Source organism: Thunnus maccoyii, chromosome 2 (genome assembly GCF_910596095.1).
Source record: "Thunnus maccoyii chromosome 2, fThuMac1.1, whole genome shotgun sequence".
Lineage (NCBI taxonomy): Eukaryota > Metazoa > Chordata > Actinopteri > Scombriformes > Scombridae > Thunnus > Thunnus maccoyii.
In genome coordinates, this window is record NC_056534.1 from 27,875,750 (window position 1) to 27,881,702 (window position 5,953).

The window sequence follows — 5,953 nt, forward strand, 5'->3', positions numbered from 1 at the left end:
ACTTTGCAATTAAAATGTTTTTCCACAACTACAACTTGCTGTCTGCTTCCACTTCTCTGTGTCCTTAAGTCTTGGTTCATTTTGGTTCATTTCAGTCAAACAGCAATTACTGTTATCTCATTTTTGACAAGGAAGAAGTTAGAAGTAATCACACTTTCCACCAACCCTATTTCAAGAATAATACTTTCTCTTTCCAATATAATCTGTCTCTCTGCCCTCCTGCCTTTTAGTCTTTGCACTGGAGGAAGAGGTTAGGAGAACTGTACTACCGTCGAACACCCAATGGGATGCATTTGTTACTGTCAGGAACAATTTGGCGCTGGTGCAGGGTGTGCCAGGAGCATGTCAGCCTGATTTAGGTTCCCTCTGTTGGGGTACCGGCATCAGGGAGAGTCCCTCTCAACTGACCATGACTGGAGCTGGCTGGCGAATGCACAGGGATTACCATCACACCGCTATTGGTCACCCACACACACACACACACACACATACGCATATATAAGGTCACACAGAGTGAACATGAAAGTGTATCTACATATAAACAGACTCATTCCCAGCATGAGATACGTGAACATAATCTGATAAATACGCACACATGCGTATTCCATGACCACACACACCCACGCATGTGTGCACATACAAGCACATATGTGCCAACACGCTGTCTCATTCAATCACCGCGCAGGCCTACAGGGCCTTAGTGAGACCGGAGAAGAAAAGTGCAGAGGGAGAGAGGTGTCCTAACATTTCACAACATTACAGTGAATGCTCTGCTCTGTAGAGAAGCCTGCGATTCATGAAATAATTCAGCGCATCACAGTATAAGGTAGCCAAGCGAGGGCTCATCTCGGGAAGAGAGAGAGGGAGAGACACCACTGTGGACTCATTCAATTAAATTTTATTACATTTGTATGAATATATGTGATTTAATGTGGATTATGCCTGAGTGCCTTGTAAAGGATTTGAATTCTTGATACTTTCTTTGCATGTACATGTGAACACGCACACCAACACACACACACACACAGAGCTCTCGCTTCTGCCTCTGTTGCTGTAGTTACCTCAAGAGCCCTTGACTTCATACAGTACGTGTTTCTCTCCTATTAGCAGTATGTCATCAGAAGTGTTTCCCTTGTGGTGGTGGTGTTTAGGTGAGTATGCAGCCTACCATCTGTAACCTAAACATGGCAAAATCTTGTATGTAATCTATTTACACCTAAGGAGCTACTATTGCATTTCCATATTTAATAATAGACACTGCAGGTAAACAATGCAACACATCCCTGCTTTCATGCAGTGATGAATGACACGGCGGCACCTCCATTATTACTTCCTAATCAACCCCTTTGGGTCCATATGTACATGTGGTGCGTGCACATGTGTTTGTGTGTGAGTGTGAAAGAGGGCGAGTCTGCCTTGAGGTGGGAATCGCGGCAGGCATTATTTCATGAATTTCATTAGTGAGGTGAAAATAATTTCCTTGCCAGCAAGTATTGTAATTCAACTATTGTTGTTAATCCAAATTTAATATGTTGAAAATGATTACAGGGATGGTGCAAGAACGGGGTGGCGGAGGTGCTGGTGCATTTCCGCAATGAGTCAAAGTATCACCCTATTTCCTTCGATTGTCTTTCTTTTCTCTCCTCTGTTTTGTACTTTCTTATTTTCTCTCCAAGAAAAACTTGTTTATCCCCTCCTCTTTTCTACTCCATCGTATCCCTCCCTTTTCTCCTCTCTATCACATATGAACATAAGCCACTTTCATCTTCCGCTGGCTTTGTAAACAGTGATCATAGTGAGTAGTTCAATAATGTTGATATTCTTGCTTTGAAGAATGGGACTAGAGTGTATATTCATGCATATGAGATCACTGTTTGATGTAGCTATTCACGTTTTCTAACGGCTGTGGATCACAGACATGGGTGCTGATTGTGATATATGATGAATCACTTGACACATTGTTCCAACCTACACATGAATTAATCAGTAGATTTTTTTTTTCTTACCTGATGTGTTGTAATTCATTTTTAAGGTGCAACAATAAGCTAGATAGTCACAGTGATTCAGACTAGATGAGAGGAGTGAGTGACCATTTAAAGGAAAAAGGTGTGAATACAGTATTTTAAAACACAATCCTGCCAAGGAAAGGAAGAAATATTGTTTGAGGAGAATTTCTAGTTTTATACCCCTAAAAGCAAACTTCAGAGCCTGTGTCCATTGAAATCTGTAACACTTCTCCACAAACTCAAAGGTTCAGCTGAGGTTGCAGTCACACTTTATTTTCCCCTCACAGGAGGGTGGACACTCATGATGTGTATTTTCCAACCCAGTTTCACTTCAAAATGTGTAATACCTACATTGGTCCACAGCACAAAATGTATTAGTTTCACAATAATGGCTCTAAAATTGTGAGATGCCTATGGTTTTTTTTTGGACTATTCATTTCTATTGGCCTGCATCCACATCATGTGTCAAGTTTCTGTCTGCTCAAAAAAAAAAAAAAAAAAAGACTGACATTGTTTTTATTCTCAGTTTTTTCTCTCGTTTTGGTATTAAAATGTCTTTTGATAACACTTCTAGCAATAAATGTACATTTTATTTTCATAATTATTGTTCAGTGAATGTATATGATGTTTAGTTTGTCAGTTATTACGAAGATTTTTTCAGGCTTTCCATCATTGGTGGTTGCTATGGACACTGCTATCACTGAAACCACATAGTTGCATGTTGTTTGAATCATTGTCTTTGCATTGTGTAGTTATCTGAGCTGTTATGTTATTTGTGTTATTTTATGTAGCAGTTTGATGATGTTCTTTCAATAAAAAAAATAAAAAATAAAAAAATTAATTAAATTTTATAATTTAAATTTTAGAGCACTGCAGGAATGAATTGAATTTGAAATCCAGAAGGTAAAGCTTTGTGATTGGTTGAACGGAGGACCCACATGGAAGTATTTTCCTCACTGTCACCATGTTATGGTTTTCTTTTAATGATATCTTTAACATTTCTCAACACAAAAACACAGGTGTCCTTGATAACTCAATAACACAATAGGTTAATGTCAAGGCCATCAGTGAGTAGTTATTAACTGTATGTCAGACATTTCTTTTTGTATGTGGGCATGTTGGCTAAAGTCATACAGTGTTGCTGCTTGTGTCGCAAACAGCCCACTGTTAGTGACTCCATCTATGTTCAGGTACAAGGTATAAAAGGAGACCATGTTTAGAGGATTGCGGAAAAATAAAAATGAGGCCCCACACATTATCGATAATTAATGTGTTTTTATCAAAAGCTAGGTTTCTGGCATGTAAATAAATGCAAGTAACATAAACACCATTAAGCTATTCCCGTTACACCAGTAAAGCTCAAGCTCAAACATTGTAGTAAAGAGCCAGCAATGTTTTCTCGCCAACAGTACCAGCCAGTTGGACAAGCAGGGGTTGTAGGATTGTCTGCCAGCTCCTCATAACTCGTAGTAATGTATGTTTACCAGTTATTACAGCGTTTAAAGATTATGTACTGAATAACATTTACAACGTTATTAAATCGTTGCATTTGCTGACCTATGTCCTTATTAGTAACAAAACATTCAAATAAACTACATCTGCAATGTTGTCACTTTTTTTTTATCTCTTTCCTGGCACAGGTGTATTTGTGGGAATTGTTCAACAGTGCCTACAGAGCCCCAGGATGCCTGCTGCAGGGAGATACCACGGGTAGTATGAATGCTTGATGAATGAAATTGTAATAATGCAGTCATTATCTTTTCTACATTCCATGTCACTTACCCTTTCAAATTTACTAGGTAACAAGAAGACTACAGCAGCTTCACAACCAGCTATCATGCATGATGAATCATCCTGGCTTCAAACCTGTATGTTTGAATGTGTGCTCACTACAGCATGCATTCAACATTTATAGAGCACACTATGGGCCTTTACATCTGAAGGGGAATAGAAATAGAAAGTATTTTTTATGCATATAAATTGTCAATTATTATTGTAATACAAATAGGACTAAGGAAGAAAATACAATTACTGTTTCCTCTATATTACCTGCTTACTGTTTCATAGTCATCACTTATGTTACATAAACACAAAACAGTTTATATAGATTGAACAACTTTTATTGTCATGAAGATTGTTATAGCAAATACCACACAACTTTTGAAACACATTTATTCAATGTACCACCTTGTGCAGCAGTCCTGAATTTTTTTTAAATAGGAAAAAAAGATGGACACACTATAAATGGGTGTCACCGTTTACTGTTGACTAAATATCATGTACACTTTGTTAAGCCATTGAAGATACTTGGCCTACAGAAGTTTTGTAAACTGATGTTAGGCCCTTTGTGGCCGGAGATTCCGAGTGGTACTGCCCACCGGCGTGGTGCTATGGATACGGACAGAATTCCCTGACACTCAAGGAAGGTACATGTGTTTCAGACCTGTCTTTGATTGAACCTCGACATGTAGCTGACTATCACTTCCTGCTTCTCTGGTCTTTTAAACTGGGCAGATGTGGGATCTTCAGCACATCATCCATATCTGGGGCAGGGTCATGGTCCTCTCACAGATGAGGACCAGCAGTTCATCCATGGATACTTTGTCAAATTGTCCAATAACCCAACAGCCCTGTTGCAGTGTGATTTTTAGCATTTATATTGTTTTCATTATAAGGTTTATTTATTATGAAAGACAACAATCACTGTATGTTATTTATCAATTACTCTATATGTTATTTATTTTTCACTTGTTGTATAATGGCTACTTGCACATTTTGTGATTTGTGACTTTAAATAGCAGCTCACCAACTGATGTTGTTGCTGGGGACACCCAGCGTTTTCACTGAAGTGCAGGGCTGCCAGGTAGTCTTGGGAGGAAAGATAATACTTAGATGGTGGAGAGCACATGTAAATATCCACCGTACACATTCCCTTAAGTATTAAGGATTGACAGATTGTCGTAAAGCACATTTTTCCCTAGCTAAACATGCAAACATCACTAACCCTTAGCTGTCTGAGTGGAACACAACTGTAACTTAACTTGTAGATTGACTACATGTGGGATGGGGATGGTATGACCTCCGTGATTCAAGTAATAAACTTTTTGTGAATCTCTATAAAATCAACAGCAAGAAACAGGGGGGGCATCACCACTCATTCTCTCATTTTACTCATCTGTTATTTAAGAGTGTTGATAAGATGGAGTTCATCTTACAAACATTCAACTAACAAACTAATACCAATAATGTTATTGTGGATCCTGTGGCAAGTAATGCCAGTAACTTTCTAGAAAATTACATCTAAAAAATTACCTCAGCTGTTAGCATTAGCTAGGGCTAAACAACGAAAGAAACACACAGTACAATTATTTTTAAAGGCATACTATGCAGGATTTTCCTAAAAACTGTGTATAGACTAATAAAAAAAGAATCCCTCTCAATCATCACCTATGACTCACTAGAAATGTGCAGTGGTGCATTTATCTGCAGAGACCCTGCTCTCTGCCTGTATTTTCTTATTCTCTTATTATTTTGCTGTCTTCTGGAGGCTTCTGCGTCAACCTTTGGGCAGTGGTTGTGAGCTAATAACAAAGCATGGGGTGTGAGGTTGGGACTCTATAATACGTAGCGACCAGGTTACATCATTGTCTGCGTCTCTCTCCTCTGCTCTCTGTCTGTGTGTCTGTTTGACAGAGGGCAGGGCTGAGCCACACACACACACACACACATACACAGCAGAGAGGCCACAGTGGACAGGATGAAGCGTGTGCTTCGGCTTCATTCACACAAAATACAGCTGCAGGGTTGTGCAGAGGTGTAGATGGGTTTATTTGTGCTTTAGAAGGAACCAGTGTGAGATGATTAGAAAATAATGTTTTATTTATCTGATTCATTGCTTTGTTCTCACTAGCAATGCTCCATCTCTTCATTCACTCTCTAGCTTGCTC

The 5,953-nt window shown here is 38.9% G+C and overlaps 1 long non-coding RNA gene across 1 annotated transcript; it reads left to right on the forward strand.

Moving 5' to 3' along the window:
* The first annotated feature begins 3,413 nt into the window (after positions 1 to 3,413).
* Positions 3,414 to 5,167, forward strand: LOC121906592. Its single transcript, XR_006098683.1, has 3 exons — positions 3,414 to 3,480; positions 3,647 to 3,716; positions 3,806 to 5,167. It is a non-coding gene; the product is annotated as an uncharacterized LOC121906592 (long non-coding RNA).
* Positions 5,168 to 5,953: the final 786 nt, after the last annotated feature.